At 41.5% G+C, this 22,051-nt stretch overlaps 1 long non-coding RNA gene across 1 annotated transcript; it reads left to right on the plus strand.

Annotated features, from left to right (window-relative positions):
* The first annotated feature begins 5,620 nt into the window (after positions 1–5,620).
* Positions 5,621–21,495, plus strand: LOC118557119. Its single transcript, XR_004927615.1, has 3 exons — positions 5,621–5,854; positions 21,160–21,262; positions 21,363–21,495. It is a non-coding gene; the product is annotated as an uncharacterized LOC118557119 (long non-coding RNA).
* The last annotated feature ends 556 nt before the right edge of the window (positions 21,496–22,051 follow it).

The raw sequence follows: 22,051 nt of genomic DNA on the forward strand, positions 1-22,051 counted from the left end.
TCAAGTAGGTCATTACTTTGTAAATGTTCACATAGTTGATTAGCAACTACTTTCTCAAGAAATTTAGATAAGAAAAGAAGATTAGATATAGGTCTGTAATTTACTAACTCATCTTGATCAAGAGATGGTTTCTTAAGTAAAGGTTTGATAACAGCTACTTTAAAAGCCTGTGGTACATATCCATTTACCAAGGATAGATTAATCGTGTTTAAAATAGGACCACTGATCAGAGGGAATACCTCCTTAAACAACTTGGTTGGGATTGGGTTTAAGATACAGGTAGAAGGTTTAGATGAAGCTAAAATTTTAGATAGCTCAGAAAGCTCTACTGCTTTTAAACAGTTCAGACACTGCGCAGGCTCTAAGGATTCCTCCAATGCTGCCTCACTTACTGAGGACGAGGTAATCATGTTTGGGAGGATGCCAATTATTTTATTTTTAATGGAATCAATGTTATTTATGAAGAATCCCATAAAATCATTACTGCTAAGAGCTAAGGGAATGGATGGATCAACAGAGCTGTGGCTCTGGGTAAGTTTGGCAACTGTACTGAAGAGAAATCTAGGATTAATCTTATTCTCCTCAATTAATGATGAAAAATATGCTGCTCTAACTCTGCGAAGGGTCTTGTTATACAACAATAGACTGTCCCTCCAGATTAGGTAGGATTCCTCTTGGTGTGTAGAGCGCCATTTTCTCTCCAATTTCCTAACATTGTGCTTCAAGGAACGCAGCTCTGAATTAAACCAAGGAGCCAGCTTCCTGTGAATAATCACCTTCTTTTTCAAGGGAGCTACATTGTCTAATGCAGAACGCAATGACGAAGTCATACCGTTTACAAAGACATCTATTTGTGAATTGGAAGAAACAACATTGCTGCCATCTACAGGGCATTTCTGCAATACGGAGGATATTAAGAGGGAACAGACTCTTTAAGTTTTGATACAGCATTATCCGATAAAGATCTACTATAATGGAATCCTCTTTTGGGGGTGGAGAACTCAGATAGATTAAACTCAAATGTTATTAAAAAAATGATCAGATAGGACAAGGTTGTGAGGAAATACTGTTAATTCTTCACAATCAATGCCATATGTCAGCACAAGGTCTAAAGTATGGAGCCAAGAGTGCGTCGGTTTATGCACATTTTGAGCAAAACCAATTGAATCTAGGATAGTTTTAAAGGCTACACTAAGGTTATCACATTCTGTGTCAACATGGATGTTAAAATCACCCACTATAATAGCCTTATCAGTATTTAACACCAAATCAGATAAGAAATCTGACAACTCATCCAAAAACTGAGTGTAAGGGCCTGGTGGACGATACAAAACAACAAGCAGAAGAGGTTTTATTGCTTTGCAGTTTGGATGAGAGAAACTGAGGGTTAAATGTTCAAAAGAACTGTAGTTATTAATTGGCCTGGGACTAATTAATAAATCAGACTGAAAGATGGTTGCCACTCCTCCTCCTCTTCCCACAGATCTGGGAATGTGGAAATTTGAATAATTGGAGGGAGTTGACTCATTTATACTAACGTAGTCCTCTTGTAGCCAGGTTTCTGTGAGACAAAACAAATCAATCTGTTTATCAGAAATCAATTCGTTAACTAACAAAGTCTTTGGAGGGAGAGACCTTATATTTAATAGACCACATTTAATTGTTTTATTTTTAGGTTCAAGGTGAACCGTACTGATTTTTATTAGGTTTTTATGAGTTGTTCCTTTTAGATAAGTTTTTGATCTGTTAAGTTTTGGCCGTGGGAAAGACACCGTCTCAATAGGATAATGGACAGTCACAAATGTTCTCCCTGGAAAGATTTAAGGATCCGTCTGATTTTACTTGTCTTTATGTTGCCTTTTGTTGTGAACTGGTTCATTATAAATAAACTATTATGTAATATTTAGGATGCAGAAAAAAGCAAGGAGGCTCAGAAAGACTGTGTGAATAAAAACAACAACTTGCTTTTTAAGCAATTGCTGCCAAATGGTCAAAAATAACAGAAACGTTTGTAGCAGGGCCGTCACCAGCTGCCATGGCTGATGATGACACTGAGAGACCTGACATCAGGTCTCTCAGTGTCATCAACATGTAGCAGATCCTGCACTAAGCTGGGCTGCTTTCAGAACACAAGGCTGTGCAATGAGCAGGTTGAAGCAACCCAACCACTTGGTAAATCTGAGAAAATGATACGTCAATACAGTAATCTTAGCTAATGTTCTAAAGCCAATTCATCTGCATTGTAAATGCAGATGAATTAGATAACACCCTAAACATGGATAGAAACACAGAATCTATTTTTATTGCTCTCTTGTTTCTGTCACCGCTTTATTTACACTAATCAAGCTAGTAAAGTTGGTGTGGTGATTTTATTCTGAAATTCACAGAAATTGTTTCCTGTGAAACAACCAACGTTTCCTGTTTAGCTTGTTGAAATCAGGAGCTTGATCCGGGGACCTCTGCTGCATCTGGTCAAACTTCTTCTTGATACGTTTTAACAGCTCCGCACAGCCTCAGTAACCAGACCCACAAACTGATGTGAGTCAACACATTGATCTTAAATTATTTGAGGTCTTTGTAGCGCCACAACCGTATCTGCATCATATTCAATGTGAGCCTGGGGTTACCCTGACCCTATAACTATGTACCGTCTTTCCAGACAGAGAAGGAGCTGTGTCTGCAGGCAGTGAACATTTGTTTTTGACTGCAAGTACAACTGCAGGCGGAAAACCTTTTACATTGCTGTTAATATATAGTTAAACTGTAGCAATGTTAAAATTTCTAGCTGTTAGAAACCATTGTTATATAGTGTATTTATATTCTTAATGGGTATTTAAATTCTTATTACTGAACATTTCCCTCATGTTTTAGCAGGTAATGGACAGAAATCTGGTTTCAACAGGATGGAGAACTTTGTACCTGAGAGTTTCCAGTCTGCAGTGTGGACTCTTCAGTCCAGCAGAGAGAAGCTTCACTCCTGAATCCTGCAGGTTGTTGTTACTCAGGTCCAGTTCTCTGAGACTGGAGGACTGGGAGCTGAGAACTGAGGACAGAGCTCCACAGCTTCTCTCTGAGAGGTTACAGCCACTCAGTCTGAGGAGACAGGGAGAAACATCTGCTATTGAAATATCAATTGAAAAATATTGTTTATTTCTTTACAGTCACAAATGTTCTCCCTGGAAAGATTTAAGGATCCGTCTGATTTTACTTGCCTTTATGTTGCCTTTTGTTGTGAACTGGTTCATTATAAATAAACTATTATGTGATATTTAGGATGCAGAAAAAAGCAAGGAGGCTCAGAAAGACTGTGTGAATAAAAACAACAACTTGCTTTTTAAGCAATTGCTGCCAAATGGTCAAAAATAACAGAAACGTTTGTAGCAGGGCCGTCAACAGCTGCCATGGCTGATGATGACACTGAGAGACCTGACATCAGGTCTCTCAGTGTCATCAACATGTAGCAGATCCTGCACTAAGCTGGGCTGCTTTCAGAACACAAGGCTGTGCAATGAGCAGGTTGAAGCAACCCAACCACTTGGTAAATCTGAGAAAATGATACGTCAATACAGTAATCTTAGCTAATGTTCTAAAGCCAATTCATCTGCATTGTAAATGCAGATGAATTAGATAACACCCTAAACATGGATAGAAACACAGAATCTATTTTTATTGCTCTCTTGTTTCTGTCACCGCTTTATTTACACTAATCAAGCTAGTAAAGTTGGTGTGGTGATTTTATTCTGAAATTCACAGAAATTGTTTCCTGTGAAACAACCAACGTTTCCTGTTTAGCTTGTTGAAATCAGGAGCTTGATCCGGGGACCTCTGCTGCATCTGGTCAAACTTCTTCTTGATACGTTTTAACAGCTCCGCACAGCCTCAGTAACCAGACCCACAAACTGATGTGAGCCAACACATTGATCTTAAATTATTTGAGGTCTTTGTAGCGCCACAACCGTATCTGCATCATATTCAATGTGAGCCTGGGGTTACCCTGACCCTATAACTATGTACCGTCTTTCCAGACAGAGAAGGAGCTGTGTCTGCAGGCAGTGAACAATTGTTTTTGACTGCAAGTACAACTGCAGGCAGAAAACCTTTTACATTGCTGTTAATATATAGTTAAACTGTAGCAATGTTAAAAATTCTAGCTGTTAGAAACCATTGTTATATAGTGTATTTATATTCTTAATGGGTATTTAAATTCTTATTACTCAACATTTCCCTCATGTTTTAGCAGGTAATGGACAGAAATCTGGTTTCACCAAGATGGAGAACTTTGTACCTGAGAGTTTCCAGTTTCCAGTTTGGACTCTCCAGTCCAGCAGAGAGAAGCTTCACTCCTGAATCCTGGAGGTTGTTGTTCCTCAGGTCCAGTTCTCTGAGACTGGAGGACTGGGAGGTGAGAACTGAGGACAGAGCTCCACAGCTTCTCTCTGAGAGGTTACAGCCACTCAGTCTGAGGAGAGAGGGAGAAAAATCTGCTATTAAACAATTCATAAGAAATAATGTTTATTCCTCTACAGTCACCAATGTTTTCCTTGGAAAGATTGACGTATCTATTCTCTTTTTTTAGGATTTTGTTTGTTTATTCAGGATTTTTCTTAGATCTCTATCCACCATCCAATCAGCTCAGTCTCCTTCCAGCCAACACATTGCTGTTAATCAGATTTACTTGCTGCACTAATTAGTGAACTCTGTTCACCTTTCTACATATACCTGCCTCAGCAAACTCATCCCTGCCACATGTGTTCTCTTCTCTTCTCAACCAGTAAGATGTGCCCTGTCAGTACCGGATCCTGTTTTCTCAGCCAGTCAGACCCTTCTGATAAAGGTCACCTGTGTCTGCATGCTGCAGTTCTGCCGGTTTCCCTTCCAGCCGCTTGCTCTTCCTGTTCTGGTGGTTCCCTAGTCCATATCGCCTGTTCTGGTCTTTTACTACCTGCATCCTCTGGTGTGCTGCTCATCCCTGCCAGCCTGCATCGTCTGCCATAACTTATCTGGTTGAAGTCTGGTTCTGCTTGTCTGCCTCACTCACCACTATTCATCCCTCACAGTTAACCTTTGAAAGACACGTAACTGTGTTCACCAGCATCAGTGATAACATCCATCTGACATCTTTAGTTTGCCTTTTGTTGGAAACTGGATTACTTTATTAATGAACTAAAGCAACATGAATCAATATTGACCTCATTAGCAGATTTCTCACTAACAGAAATAAAAGCAGCAACAATCTGTGTCCTTACAGAGCTTTGTTGGAGGCTTTAACCACTGGCAGCAGCCTCAGAAGAACCTCCTCTGAAGCAGAGTATTTCTTCAGGTCAAACCCATCCAGGACTTCTGCTGATGACACTAAGATGAAGATCAGAGCTGACCACTGAGCAGGAGACAGTTTATCTGTGGAGAGACTTCCTGATCTCACAGACTGTTGGATCTCCTCCACTAGAGAACGATCCTTCAGTTCATGCAGACAGTGGAACAGATTGATGCTTTTCTCTGCAGACACATTCTCACTGATCTTCTTCTTGATGTACTGAACTGTTTCCTGATTGGTCTGTGAGCTACTTCCTGTCTGTGTGAGCAGACCTTGTAGGAGTCTCTGATTGGTCTGCAGTGAAAGTCCCAGGAGGAACCGGAGGAACAAGTCCAGGTGTCCATTTGGACTCTGCAAGGCCTGATCAACAGCTGTCTGGTGAAGAGACTTTGGTTTAGGTTTCTTAGAAAATAAAGACTTCTTAGATGTTTGTGTTTCTTCCATCAGGTTGACACCATATTTAATGAAGGCCCGATGAACATGAAGAGCAGCCAGAAACTCCTGAACACTCAGATGGACGAAGCAGAACACCTTGTCCTGGTACAGTCCTCTCTCCTCTCTAAAGATCTGTGTGAACACTCCTGAGTACACTGAGGCTGCTCTGATATCGATGCCACACTCTGTCAGGTCTGATTCATAGAAGATCAGGTTTCCTTTCTGCAGCTGATCAAAAGCCAGTTTTCCCAGAGACTCAATCATCTTCCTGCTCTCTGGACTCCAGTGTTGATCTGTTTCAGCTCCTCCATCAAACTTGACCTTCTTCCTTATGATCTGAACCACCAGGAAGTGGATGTACATCTCAGTCAGGGTGCTGGGCAGCTCTCCTCCCTCTCTGGTCTCCAACACGTCCTCCAGAACCGTAGCAGTGATCCAGCAGAAGACTGGGATGTGGCACATGATGTGGAGGCTTCTTGATGTCTTCATGTGGGAGATGATCCTCCTGGCCTGCTCCTCATCTCTGAACCTCTTCCTGAAGTACTCCTCCTTCTGTGGGTCAGTGAACCCTCTGACCTCTGTCACCATGCCAACACACTCAGGAGGGATCTGATTGGCTGCTGCAGGTCGTGTGGTTATCCAGAGGCGAGCAGAGGGAAGCAGTTTCCCCCTGATGAGGTTTGTCAGCAGAACATCCACTGAGGTGGACTCTGTAGCATCAGTCAGGATCTCCTGGTTCTGGAAGTCCAGAGGAAGTCGACTCTCATCCAGACCATCAAAGATGAACAGAACCTGGAAGTGTTCAAAGCTGCAGATTTCTTTGGTTTCAGTAAAGAAGTGATGAACAAGGTCCACCAAGCTGAACTTTTTCTTTTTCAGCACATTCAGCTCTCTGAAGGTGAATGGAAATATGAAGTGGATGTTCTGGTGGGCTTTGTCTTCAGCCCAGTCCAGAGTGAACTTCTGGGTTAAGACTGTTTTCCCAATGCCAGCCACTCCCTTTGTCATCACTGTTCTGATTGGTTGATCTCTTCCAGGTGGGACTTTAAAGATGTCTTCTTGTCTGATGGTTGTTTCTGGTCTGTGTGGTTTCCTGGATGCTGTTTCAATCTGTCTGACCTCATGTTCATCATTGACCTCTCCAGTCCCTCCCTCTGTGATGTAGAGCTCTGTGTAGATCTGGTTCAGAAGGGTTGGACTTCCTGCTTTAGCGATCCCCTCAAACACATGCTGGAACTTCTCCTTCAGACCAGATTTAAGTTTATGTTGACAAACTGCATCAGGATTTTCTAAATTAAGAGAAAAAGTGAAATCAGGAAGGAAACCAAATGATCTTCTGAAGATGATGTGAATAAATGTGATTCCATCTCTTCAGACATCAGTAAATGTGTGATTTATCCATCAGGTTAAATCTTTGTAGAAATCCTCTTACTGCTCTCCAGAAGGTCAGCCAGCTCCTCCTGCTTCATCCTCCTCAGGAAGTTCAGAGTGATCTTCATCAGTGCCTCTCTGCTGCTCCTCCTCTGCTCTTCATCCTCACCTTCCAACACCTCCTCATCATCTCTCTGACTCTCTGAGCAGTCTGGGTCATCTGGACTCAGAACCTTCTGGATCTTCTTCAGCTCCTTCTTCACAAAAGTGACAATGTTGTCCTCCAGCAGCTGGAACAGAATAATATATGAAGGACACATCAGACTGAGATCATGGATCCAAACATCAGAACCATGTTGGACAGACTGACGGCCCACTGGTCCACAAAGTCCAGCATGGAGACGACTGAACAGAACCGATGGAAAAGTAGTTGTTGTACATGTACAGACCATAAATATGGAGTCCAGCTGGGTTTGATGCTGCCGGGCAGATGGACCTCTGGGAACCTCAGAGTTCTGCTGGTCCACTCTGTGGAGGAACCAGAACAATTAGGAAGGAAGAAAATATTCATCCAGCAGTTTTCACAGATAAAATCACCCCAGAAAAAGTCCTTAAAACAGAAAAACTGAGCATCAAATGAACACAATACAAATAAGTTAAACAGAGGAAGATGAAATATAAGGATGAAGACCAGAACCACCAGAACCACCCAGTAGACATTTTAAAAAGTGGGTCTTGAACTGGGACTTCAAACTGTCCACACTGTCAGCAGATCTGATGTTGGTGGGGACAGTGGCCCAGAGCTTGGAGACAGTGGAGGTGAAGGTTCTGTCCACACAGGTCTTCAGGACAGCGTGTGGGACATCCAGCAGGTTCTGATGACTAGATCTGAGGTGGTGTGGACCTGGAGGAGGTCTGAGATATGTGGCTGTGTGTCCATGTAAGGTTCTGTCCTGGATGTGATGGTGAGTATTTTAAAATGGATCCTGTAGGTCCCTGGAAGCCAGTGAGCTCACATTATATCTGTCCACACAGAGACAATCAGAAGGTAAAGGTCCATGAAGAACATCTGGATGTGAGCAGAGAACCAGAGGATCCAGGTAGTTGGAGATGTTTCATGTTCCTGCTGATCCACTAAGAACCAGCAGAACCTCTGATGGTCCACTTCAGCTCAGCTTGGTTCCACCAACCACATGATGAAGCTTTCCTTCCCTGCTGAACTGCTCTCACAGCGCACACAGGAACCAAGTTTTGATGGGTCAGACTGGCTCTACCAGCTATTTCCCAGCGGATCGTGGAAATGTGATCCACTGTTAGTCTGACATGGAGCCAGGAAGCAGCAGAACCTCCTGATCAGCACCAGCACTCCAGACATGAAGACATGAAGGTGCTTTCATCAGAACAGGGCAGCTGATTTCTGGAGATAACGGATCAAACCTCTGTCTGCAAATAGAATTGGAACATCTGAGAGCTCACTGGGAGGAACTGGGTTTCTGTTCTTGGCTCTTAAAGAAATGTAACGGGTCATTTCCAGAACCTCAGACCCCGACTGAGGTGACCGGTCCATACTAGGGGTGGTGATTGGCTAAAATATCACAACATGGTTCCTTGCAGTGAAATCAGGATTTTATTAGTTTCCCAAAGTAACAATAAAGCTGTTGAAGAAAAATCTAGAGAAGCATTTAGACCAGAGCATTTCTGGACCCATTTTAATGAGTTGTTGCAGTTCTGCTAACTTGTCTGAAGCTCAACTGAAATGTAATAAATCCATTGAGATATTAAAGAGCTGAAGAACAGCTGCAGCTCTAAACTCCTGTGAGGGAACAACACCAAGTCTCTGGTTCTGATCCCAGTGATTGTTCCAGCTCCAGCTGAGAAGAACTAAAACTCTTCAGTCACTAAAACTGAGGAAGACTTTCAGATACGATGACAAAACGGTTCAGGAACAAAGAAATAAAGTCCAGTTGGTTCCATGTTGGATTTGATTCAATCACTATTAATATGGGAGAGGGACTAAAGAGTCCAGTTAGCTCATTAACATGGAACAGAACCAATCAGAGTGAGCTCCAGTCCAAACTAAATCTTTGACTTTAAGCAGAGAAAAGTGTTTAATGATGGCGACTAATCAATGAGGCCCAAAAGCAAACAGATCAGAGCTGTTAAACATGATGTAGCAGCATCCAGGACGCCTCCACCAACATCCATTCTTTCCACTTTCACTGCTGTGGTTCTGGAGAACATCCAACACACACCGCTTCACATATGAACATAGAAATGTGGGAAAAAGAGCTGAGCTCACGTTAAACACATGTTGGAATAAAAACATTTCAGACTGACTCAGTTTCTACAGTTACAGCAGTTAGATTCATCTCACCTCTCTGAGGATGCAGGTCCAGGAGATTTGGAGTCAAGAGGAGGAGTCTTTGACTTGTTGCTCTTAAAGGACACACAGCTGGGTTCTGGTTCTGGTTGATGGATCCTGAAAGAAACATTATTACCAACATACATCGTGTTAGGTTCTGAAGTTCTTTTTACATTCCAGCCCACATTTACATCATGGACCCATATGGGCAGGAACTGAAATGAAAACTAGAAAAATTTGCATTTCCTGCGAAACTGCACTGTGAATGCAGATAGCTGAATGATTAAGCAAAAGATGCAGAAAATCTTTGAAGAAGAGAAAAAATAGCTGAAAAGCATTGTAGAAGTTGAAAAAGTTGAAGAATTTGAAAGAGTTGAAGAATTTAAACATGAAAGAACAATAGCTGAATGATTAGAAGAAGAAAAAACTGAGGGAAAGGCACCAAACATTTCCTAACTCATTCTAAACACTGAATCATTTAACAAAACAGAAGTAGAATTTCAAACTTGAATATACTGAAGCCATATGTGGGCCTGCATTTCTAGGGAGTATAAGGGGTTTCGCCCCCATTGAAAAGCATTGGATGTTTGACACCTCCTAACTTGGAGATGCTTTACGTGACGAGGCCCAAACTTATTGTGGAGCATTCTGTATAAAGGAGGTACAGACTCTGTAAAGCAGAAGTTTGTCCGAGCTTCCTAGAGCTACTTCCAATTAGCAACATGCTAACCATTAGCCGCTAACATGGTTGTGCTCAGGATCACCGGGTGATTGTACTCTGTCAGTTTGGTCCAAATCCTGTACTGGGAAGTGCCTCAAATAGGGGTGCCAATACTTAATGTCGCCAAACGTCTCCAAAGTTCATGGGTCAGATTGGCCTCCTTTAGCAACTCAGCCTCACCACATCTGGGCCCAGAACTCAATATTTGACCAAAATGGCGTGTAGCGCCATTTCCCACAGGTGGGTGGTGCTGTATTGGCCAATTGGGTCGTGTCTGGGCATCATGCCAGGTCCTGTTGGAAGCAAAGGCCCAATAGGAAAGCATGTGAAATCCAAAATTGGACAGAAAAGTGACATATCGCTGAAAGTCACTTGAAAATTTTAAAATGTCAAGAGGAAGTGACTGTGCGAATTTCAGATTCCTACATTAATCACAGCCGCTGCAGCGGGCGTCGAAAGTTGCCATTCTATCTCAATCGAGCCTCTCCCTCTGGCCCTCAGAGTTCCGTCGTCATTGAAACTCACTCACACACCTGCAGCGGCCAGTCTACCGAAGTGCAGAGACTTTGCTCACAATATGTCCCTTTAGGTTATAATGGAGAACTTTGCCTTGCACAACGCTCCATATCTCCTGATCCGTAAATGGTAGAGACGTAATCTTTTCTGCGTTTCTTTCTTAACGGATAGGGGAAGAAGACTTGGTATCGGTTTTTGCTGGAAATATTTTAATAAAGGCGTAAAAAAATTATGATATAAAGGAAATTTTTAAGAAATTTCCAAAATCCTCTAAAAACGGTCCCGAACAAATCGCTCTAGCTGAAAAAGTATAAGTGATATCAAATTAATTCTTTCACTGAGTATCAGCAGGCTTTTGAGGACTATGTTGCTAATTTTTATGTTTGTACAAAAATCGATGTAGGCACAGCGACGATGTAAAAAAGTGGATCATGTGGAACAATGCAGCTCTAAAGCATTTTCAGGATTTTGCACATTCGCTAGTCCCGAACAAATTGTTCCTGCGGAAAAACCGTAACAGTTATCCACAGAATTCCTTTTTTGTGAGTGCCAGAAGGGTTGGGACATTCATATGTGAAAGTCTCATGCCTGTACATCAAAAGGTTTAGGAGTAGTGACGATGCGAAAACGTATGATGTTTTGGATTTTCAGACGTCATTTTTCAAAACCGCTCCATAGGAAATGAAAGGGAGATGTTTCGGGTTTGTGTCGCTCTGAGGTGATTTGCGAAAAATCTATAAATGCTACACCAATGAGGGTTAGGTTGAAAATTGAGCGAGTGAGGAGAAGTTGTTCGGAGAAGAAGAATTTGTTGAATTTCTAGAGTGCGCACTCTATAACTGCCTCCTTGACGACCATAGCAACGCATGTTATTTGCTGAATTTCTTGAAAAGCTAAAATGATTTTAAGGAGGTACTATATGAAAATGGTAAAAGATATGAAAAAGCTGAAATATATCATAATAGCTGAAAGATATCACTACATTTTAAAAGTTGAATGACGTTTCTAGCTGAAAGTAGGCTGAAGCAGTAAGCTGTCAAAAAGCAGCTGAAATGAGCGGAATTTTAGTGAATTACATTCATTTCCAATGGGAGAAAAAAAGCTGAAAATTTGCAGAAAAAGCTGAATATTTTAAAAAGTTGAAGAGTTAAAAGTACAAAAAGACATAGCCATCCATTCCAGAAGAAGCTGAATAGTTTAAAAGTTGAATGGTTGAAATCTGAGAAAAATTGTAGGAGGAGAAGCGAAGCAAAGTTTAAACAGTAAAAACGCATTTGGAAGAATAAACAGGAACTACAAAAATTAGCATTTCCTGCGAAAATGCACTGTGAATGCAGATAGCTGAATGATTAAGCAAAAGATGCAGAAGATCTTTTAAGAAGAGAAAACATAGCTGAAAAGCATTGAAGAAGTTGAAAAAGTTGAAGAATTTGAAAGAGTTGAAGAATTTGAACATGAAAGAACAATAGCTGAATGATTAGAAGAAGAAAAAACTGAGGGAAAGGCACCAAACATTTCCTAACTCATTCTAAACACTGAATCGTTTAACAAAGCATAAGTAGAATTTCAAACTTGAATATACTGAAGCCATATGTGGGCCTGCATTTCTAGGGAGTATAAGGGGTTTCGCCCCCATTGAAAAGCATTGGATGTTTAACACCTCCTAACTTGGAGATGCTTTACGTGACGAGGCCCAAACTTATTGTGGAGCATTCTGTATAAAGGAGGTACAGACTCTGTAAAGCAGAAGTTTGTCCGAGCTTCTTAGAGCTACTTCCAATTAGCAACATGCTAACCATTAGCCGCTAACATGGTTGTGCTCAGGATCACCGGGTGATTGTACTCTGTCAGTTTGGTCCAAATCCTGTACTGGGAAGTGCCTCAAATAGGGGTGCCAATACTTAATGTCGCCAAACGTCACCAAAGTTCATGGGTCAGATTGGCCTCCTTTAGCAACTCAGCCTCACCACATCTGGGCCCAGAACTCAATATTTGACCAAAATGGCATGTAGCACCATTTCCCACAGGTGGGTGGTGCTGTATTGGCCAATTGGGTCGTGTCTGGGCATCATGCCAGGTCCTGTTGAAAGCAAAGGCCCAATAGGAAAGCATGTGAAATCCAAAATTGGACAGAAAAGTGACATATCGCTGAAAGTCACTTGAAAATTTTAAAATGTCAAGAGGAAGTGACTGTGCGAATTTCAGATTCCTACATTAATCACAGCCGCTGCAGCGGGCGTCGAAAGTTGCCATTCTATCTCAATGGAGCCTCTCCCTCTGGCCCTCAGAGTTCCGTCGTCATGGAAACTCACTGACACACCTGCAGCGGCCAGTCTACCGAAGTGCAGAGACTTTGCTCACAATAAGTCCCATTGGATTATAATAGAGAACTTTGCCCCGAACAACGCTTCATATCTCCTGATCCCTAAATGGTAGAGACGTAATTTTTTTCTGCCTTTAGTTTGTAACGGATAGGGGAAGAAGAAAAGCTATCGTTTTTTGCTGGAAAAAGTTTAATAAAGGCGTAAAAAATTATGATCTAAAGGGGTTTTTTAAGGAATTTGCAAAATCCTCTAAAAACGGTCCCGAACAAATCGCTCTAGCTGAAAAAGTATAAGTGATATCAAATTAATTCTTTCACTGTGAGTATCAGCAGGCTTTTGAGGACTATGTTGCTCATTTTTATGATTGTACAAAAATCGGTGTAGGCACAGCGACGATGTAAAAAAGTGGATCATTTGCAGATCATTTGCTGAAAATTTGCAGAAAAAGCTGAATATTTTAAAAAGTTGAAGAGTTACATGTACAAAAAGACATAGCCATCCATTCCAGAAGAAGCTGAATAGTTTAAAAGTTGAATGGTTGAAATCGGAGAAAAATTGTAGGAGGAGAAGCGAAGCAAAGTTTAAACAGTAAAAACGCATTTGGAAGAATAAACAGGAATAATAATAATAACTAAAAAAAATTGCATTTCCTGCGAAAATGCACTGTGAATGCAGATAGCTGAATGATTAAGCAAAAGATGCAGAAGATCTTTGAAGAAGAGAAAAAATAGCTGAAAAGCATTGAAGAAGTTGAAAAAGTTGAAGAAGTTGAAAAAGTTGAAGAATTTGAAAGAGTTGAAGAATTTGAACATGAAAGAACAATAGCTGAATTATTAGAAGAAGAAAGAACTGAGGGAAAGGCACCAAACATTTCCTAACTCATTCTAAACACTGAATCGTTTAACAAAGCAGAAGTAGAATTTCAAACTTGAATATACTGTTGCCATATGTGGGCCTGCATTTCTAGGGAGTATAAGGGGTTTCGCCCCCATTGAAAAGCATTGGATGTTTGACACCTCCTAACTTGGAGATGCTTTACGTGACGAGGCCCAAACTTATTGTGGAGCATTCTGTATAAAGGAGGTACAGACTCTGTAAAGCAGAAGTTTGTCCGAGCTTCCTAGAGCTACTTCCAATTAGCAACATGCTAACCATTAGCCGCTAACATGGTTGTGCTCAGGATCACTGGGTGATTGTACTCTGTCAGTTTGGTCCAAATCCTGTACTGGGAAGTGCCTCAAATAGGGGTGCCAATACTTAATGTCGCCAAACGTCACCAAAGATCATGGGTCAGATTGGCCTCCTTTAGCAACTCAGCCTCACCACATCTGGGCCCAGAACTCAACATTTGACCAAAATGGTCAGTAGCGCCATTTCCCACAGGTGGGTGGTGCTGTATTGGCCAATTGGGTCGTGTCTGGGCATCATGCCAGGTCCTGTTGGAAGCAAAGGCCCAATAGGAAAGCATGTGAATTCCAAAATGGGATAGAAAAATGACACATAGCTGAAAGTCACTTGAAAATTTTAAAATGTCAAGAGGAAGTGACTGTGCGAATTTCAGATTCCTACATTAATCACAGCAACTGCGGTGAGCGTCGAAAGTTGCCATTCTATCTCAATTGATCCTCTCCCTCTGGCCCTCAGAGTTCCGTCGTCATGGAAACTCACTGACACACCTGCATCGGCCAGACTACCGAAGTGCAGAGACTTTGCTCACAATAAGTCCCATTGGATTATAATTTGGAGAACTTTGCCCCGAACAACGCTTCATATCTCCTGATCCCTAAATGGTAGAGACGTAATTTTTTCTGCGTTTAGTTCGTAACGGATAGGGGAAGAAGAAAAGCTATTGTTTTTTGCTGGAAAAAGTTTAATAAAGGCGTAAAAAATTATGATCTAAAGGGGGTTTTTAAGGAATTTCCAAAATCCTCTAAAAACAGTCCCGAACAAATCGCTCTAGCTGAAAAAGTGTAAGAGATATCAAAACAATTATTTCACTGTGAGTATCAGCAGGCTTTTGAGGACTATGTTGCTCATTTTTATGTTTGTCCAAAAATCGGTGTAGGCACAGCGACGATGTAAAAAAGTGGATCATTTGGGGTGATGGAGGTCCAAAGCGTCTTCAGGATTTTGCAAATTCGCTACTCCCGAACAAATTGTTCCTGCGGAAAAACCGTAACAGTTATCCACAAAATTCCTTTTTTGTGAGTGCCAGAAGGGTTGGGACATTCATATGTGAAAGTCTCATGCCTGTACATCAAACGGTTTAGGAGTAGCGACGATGCGAAAACGTGTGATGTTTTGGATTTTCAGACGTCATTTTTCAAAACCGCTCCATAGGAAATGAATGGGGGAGGTTTCGGGTTTGTGTCGCTCTGAGGTGATTTGCAAAAAATCTATAAATGCTACACCAATGACGGTTACATTTCCTGAATCCAGACAAAAGTTCCTACGTTTTGATGTATAATTTATGTGGATAGGTTGAAAATTGAGCGAGTGAGAAGAAGTTGTTTGGAGAAGAAGAATTTGTTGAATTTCTAGAGTGTGCACTCTATAACTGCCTCCTTGACGACCATAGCAACGCATGTTATTTGCTGAATTTCTTGAAAAGGCAAAATTATTTTAAGGAGGTACTATATGAAAATGGTAAAAGATATGAAAAAGCTGAAATAGACCATAATAGCTGAAAGATATCACTACATTTTAAAAGTTGAATGGCGTTTCTAGCTGAAAGTAGGCTGAAGCAGTAAGCTGTCAAAAAGCAGCTGAAATGAGCGGAATTTTAGTGAATTACACTCAATTCCTATGCGACTGTATAAAAAAAAGCTGAAAATTTGCAGAAAAAGCTGAATATTTTAAAACGTTGAAAAGTTAAAAGTACAAAAAGATATAGCCATCGATTCCAGAAGAAGCTGAATACATCAAAACGTAGGAACTTTTGTCTGGATTCAGGAAATGTAACCCTCATTGGTGTAGCATTTATAGATTTTTCGCAAATCACCTCAGGGCGACACAAACCCGAAACCTGCCCCATTCATTTCCTATGGAGCGGTTTTGAAAAATGACGTCTGAAAATCCAAAACATCACACGTTTTTGCATCGTCGCTACTCCTAAACCGTTTGATGTACAGGCATGAGACTTTCACATATGAATGTCCCAACCCTTCTGGCACTCACAAAAAAGGAATTTTGTGGATAACTGTTACGGTTTTTCCGCAGGAACAATTTGTTCGGGAGTAGCGAATGTGCAAAATCCTGAAAATGCTTTAGAGCTGCATTTTTCCACATGATCCACTTTTTTACATCGTTGCTGTGCCTACACCGATTTTTGTACAAACATAAAAATGAGCAACATAGTCCTCAAAAGCCTGCTGATACTCACAGTGAAATAATTGTTTTGATATCTCTTATACTTTTTCAGCTAGAGCGATTTGTTCGGGACTGTTTTTAGAGGATTTTGCAAATTCCTTAAAAACCCCCTTTAGATCATAATTTTTTACGCCTTTATTAAACTTTTTCCAGCAAAAAACGATAGCTTTTCTTCTTCCCCTATCCGTTACGAACTAAACGCAGAAAAAATTACGTCTCTACCATTTAGGGATCCGGAGATATGAAGCAATGTTCGGGGCAAAGTTCTCCATTATAATCCAATGGGACTTATTGTGAGCAAAGTCTCTGCACTTCGGTAGATTGGCCGCTGCAGGTGGGTCAGTGAGTTTCCATGACGACGGAACTCTGAGGGCCAGAGGGAGAGGATCAATTGAGATACAATGGCAACTTTCGACGCTCACCGCAGTTGCTGTGATTAATGTAGGAATCTGAAATTCGCACAGTCACTTCCTCTTGACATTTTAAAATTTTCAAGTGACTTTCAGCTATGTGTCATTTTTCTATTCCATTTTGGATTTCACATGCTTTCCTATTGGGCCTTTGCTTCCAACAGGACCTGGCATGATGCCCAGACACGACCCAATTGGCCAATACAGCACCACCCACCTGTGGGAAATGGCGCTACTGACCATTTTGGTCAAATGTTGAGTTCTGGGCCCAGATGTGGTGAGGCTGAGTTGCTAAAGGAGGCCAATCTGACCCATGAACTTTGGTGACGTTTGGCGACATTAAGTATTGGCACCCCTATTTGAGGCACTTCCCAGTACAGGATTTGGACCAAACTGACAGAGTACAATCACCCGGTGATCCTGAGCACAACCATGTTAGCGGCTAATGGTTAGCATGTTGCTAATTGGAAGTAGCTCTAGGAAGCTCGGACAAACTTCTGCTTTACAGAGTCTGTACCTCCTTTATACAGAATGCTCCACAATAAGTTTGGGCCTCGTCATGTAAAGCATCTCCAAGTTAGGAGGTGTCAAACATCCAATGCTTTTTCAATGGGGGGCGAAACCCCTTAAACTCCCTAGAAATGCAGGCCCACAATATGGCTACAGTATATTCAAGTTTGAAATTCTACTTCTGCTTTGTTAAACCATTCAGTGTTTAGAATGAGTTAGGAAATGTTTGGTGCCTTTCTTCTTCTAATCATTCAGCTATTGTTCTTTCATGTTCAAATTCTTCAACTCTTTCAAATTATTCAACTTTTTCAACTTCTTCAACTTCTTCAATGCTTTTCAGCTATTTTTTCTCTTCTTCAAAGATCTTCTGCATCTTTTGCTTAATCATTCAGCTATCAGCATTCACAGTGCATTTTCGCAGGAAATGCAAATTTTTCTAGTTACTGTGAATGCAGTAGGCATTCACAGTTCTTGAGATCCTGTTTCTCTTTATTCTTTATTCTTCTTCTTCTTCTTCTTAGTGTTTATTCTTCCTAATGCGTTTTTACTGTTTAAAGTTTGATTCGCTTCTACTCCTACAATTTTTCTCCGATTTCAACCATTCAACTTTTAAACTATTCAACTTCTTCTGGAATGGATGGCTATGTCTTTTTGTACTTTTAACTCTTCAACTTTTTAAAATATTCAGCTTTTTCTGCAAATTTTCAGCTTTTTTTCTCCCATAGGAAATGAATAGGCTGAATGCCTACTGCATTCACAGTAAAAATGAATGAGATGTAATTGTCTATAAGTCAAAAAAAGACTCTGTGTTAATTGTCAATGTAGGTTTGATGCAGAACAACTCTGGGTAAAAACTGGGACCCATATGGGTACCAGAGGTTCTGCTACATTTGAACGGATTTACCTGGGACTCATTAGAGACCCAGTCGTTACCTCCATAGAGGGACCAGCTGGTTCTGTTGGTCTGGGTCGTATTTAGACAGAAAATAAATGTAAGATTCTTCCATAAATGTCTGATCAGCCGTCCTTCTTTCTAGGATGAATAATGTTGAACACATGTTGGTCATCAAGGTCCAGGAAATGATCTGGAAGTTGGTGAGTTTTTCCAGATGTGTCCTGCTGGAACCCAGAGCTCTCTCAGCTGGTTCTGCAACACTGACTTGCTGTTTGTCAGAACCCACTGGTACCATGCTGAGCTGCTGTGTTCAGTCTGGATGAAGCAGCAAAGAGGACCAGCAGCAGCTTCAGGACCACTTGGTCTCTTCTGGCCTGATATAGTGAGAACGCTGTGTGAAAAGGGCTCTGGACACTTAGAGATGCTGATCTCACCTCTGAGCGTGGCTCTGGCTCTCAGCTTCCCCACACAGAGTGGTTTTAGAGGGAGGGACTCCCTCCTCTCTGTCCTCAGGCTGATCCATGCTGCTGAATTCACATCCACATCAGCTCACACACACTTTCTACCTTCACCTGCAGAGGAAACACACATCATTCATCTGATCATCAACTCTGATCATCCTTTACATCATTAGTGCTGGAAAAAGATCAGCTGCTCCTCCTCTGATTGGCTTCTTCTCTTCTTCTCTGCTTCATATCAGTGTCAGTTGAATGCAGTCAGACAGCAGTGAGAGGCAGAGGAAGCTGCCATCAGCTGCTGTACTTCTACTATCAATCCACTAGATGGAGCCATGGAGCAACATTTCATTCACTCTGACTGGAAGCTTCAGTCCATCACATTGACTCAGTTCAACACATGAAACCATTTCAGCTGATGGTTTATGCAGCAGAGGATCATCAGAGCTCAAAGCATCAGATTCATTATTAATGGTTAGTTTTCAGAGGACTTTGGAGAAGGAACAACAAACAGACGTGCCTTTGCAAATTATCAGATATCTGAGTCGTCACAACAGCAAAAGCTTAAACCAGAGGCAACCAGAATTAGACCGGGCTCAGTTCTTTCTGAAAACCTTTGGACACCAAAGAGTCTTTATCAATTCTGGTGTCTCACTCTGCAGCCAGAGCACAGCTGGAGGAGCACAGCTCCTTGTCATTCAGATGCAAACCAGTGACCCACCATCACTGTCCTGGTGATTAGAAGCTGCTGCTTGGTGTGACAGGAGGACTTGGTCTCCTGAACCATGATGAGATGCTGATGTAATCTCTCTGGAATGTGATGGAGGACCGAGCTGTAAACTCTGGGGAGATGGAAACTCAATCCTCCCTTCTGTTTAGTGATGGTATCCAGTGTAGGAGTCTGAGCAGTCATCACTGCATTGGACTGAGACACAACACCACTCAGCTGTCTGAACCAGAGAGCTGGGGGAGTTTCCTTCTAAACACTGAGAGCCCTTCTCTCCACCTCCTCCATGGACATAGGCATGTTCTTTTGGTAAAAACTGGTTCTGTACTTGAAATATGTGGTTGAGAGGCAGAGTTCTAACAAGTCACAGATCTGGTTTGGTGTTAATTGGTTCTGGAAAGGACACAATGGTTTCCCCTGGTTCAAGTCTCAGGTGTCAGACTTTGGGAATGAAGTCTGACTTAGAATGTGCCTATAGGAGGATGGGCCTCCATGTTGGTAAAAACAGCAGCGCAGCAACTGCAGGTTGTTCAATTGTGAGCCACCAGAATTTATAAAGACTCCTGGATAGATGTAGAAATGTTTTCAGAAAGAACAGAACCACAAAGTCGGGTTTCCTCTGATTTAAGCCTGTTTGCTGTTACAGACACGTTAGATGTCAGCTGCTGTGAGGAGGTTAATAAAGTTTAAACTATTTGTTCTCATTTTATCACACTGGAAGTTAGACTGATACTAAATCAGATACTAAAAAAATGGATACAGAATCTTTTGACCACAAACTAAAAGGATGATGTTGAAGGAATGCAGTGTTTCCAGTTTGACTGGAAAAAGCAAGCAGAACCAAAGACGACGGTTTAGTTTAGGTTTTGTTTGTATTGGGCGTGGTTCTGTGGTGCAGTGGATAGTGAGCTTGACCCATGTACAAAAGCTTTCTTTTTGAAAAACAAAAACAAAAAAACATTGAACATTATTTTTTTTATTCTAGCACTTACATAATTTAGACTCAGACAAATTAAACACCTTTCTCATAGATTAGTCTCCAGACAGCAGAGATAAAACTTTGAGGTGAAGTCAGAAGTGAACATGTTCTCCAGACATCAGAGAGCAGAAACAAAGAGGAAAGTTCCTCAAGACAAAGTTCTGGTAGGAAACAAAGCAAACTTACAGTTTGTTCAGACGGTCCAAAGTGCTGAAGAACAAGATGTGAACCACTGAGACACAGGTGAGCTGCTACCAGGAAGGAGGCGGAGCTTCAGCTGTGATGAAGGCAGGACAGGTAGGTTAGTGGGAGGAGTTCAGATCTGACTGCCTTCTGGTTCTCAGACTCATCTCTGCTGTTCTGCTGAAGAACCTGGTGCTACCTAGAAAGCAGGTGATGTAAAAACTCAGTTTAACTGTCTGCTAACAGTGAATTCAGAGAAACTCTGGTTCTTTTCTCCAGAAAGAGGGACCAGTCTGACTCTGAGGAACAGACTGAGAAGACAAGCTGCTCCCTGCAGGATCTCCATGAGAAACTCTGACGTTCTTCTGCTCAGCCTAGAACATCAGTCTGAATGTGTTCCTCACTATTAAACCAGATTCTTTGCTTCACTGTTGGACATTTTTCTGACCAACATGTGATGAGCTATTATCCCCACATGTAGTCACTGTACTGGAATAATGTTAACCTGAATTATTTTAATCTGTGTTATGATTCATAAACACATAATCATGAATATGTTCTATGTTTCTGCCTGGTTCTTGTTCTCAGATGTCCTGAAGGTTCCTCATCAGTGATGCAGAAAACTTCATGTCTACAGAGTGTTGATCAGTCAGAGAAATGATTGAAGTGAAACAGATCTTACCATCATGATGTGAGTTTGTGGAGTTAAAACCAGCGAGGCAGTTCTATTTCTCTGATCTCAGCAATAAAAACACTAATAATAGCAGAACTTTGTTTGCTATTGTTGACAGGCTGACCAACAGCTCACCAATCATCCCTCCTGATGGAGACCAGCACCATCTATCTCCACCTCTGAGAACCTGCTGATGTCTCCTGAGCCTCCACAATCATTACAGCATCTAAATGACTTTAACAAACTGAATTATGTCTCCTTGACAGAAACACATCAGAAGATTTTGTCGAAAACTTTCCTTTTCGACAAAGCTTATTACTAGAGTGGTTCATGTTGCCCTGACCTACCTATGGGGATGTGCTTCTATGGGCTTAGACTACTGGAGGACATCAGGATATATTTTTTTCACTCTATCGAGTTCTACTGTTCTTTAATTATGCATTGCTTGTCATCATTTCTGCTTATAACTTTTTGCTCTCTTTTTTTTCTTCATAGAAGGTACACCTGGTCTGGCGTTCTGTTAGCTGTGATGCCAACCAGGGGAGACAGATCACCCGCTACTACCATCTAATGTAGAACAGATTACTGGGTCAATGTGAGCTTCTGAGCTTTCTGTGTCTCTGCTCTGTCTTCTCTAAGCCCCAGTGGGTCGAGGCAGATGACCGTTCATACTGAAACTGGTTCTGGTTCTGCTGGAGGTTTTCCTTCCCGTTAATGGGGAGTCTTTCTTTCCAATGTCGCTTCATGCACGCTCAGTATAAGGGATTGCTGCAAAGCCATCAACAATGCAGACGACTCTCCCTGTGG

This window comes from Fundulus heteroclitus, chromosome 22 (assembly GCF_011125445.2).
Source record: "Fundulus heteroclitus isolate FHET01 chromosome 22, MU-UCD_Fhet_4.1, whole genome shotgun sequence".
In the NCBI taxonomy this organism is placed as follows: domain Eukaryota; kingdom Metazoa; phylum Chordata; class Actinopteri; order Cyprinodontiformes; family Fundulidae; genus Fundulus; species Fundulus heteroclitus.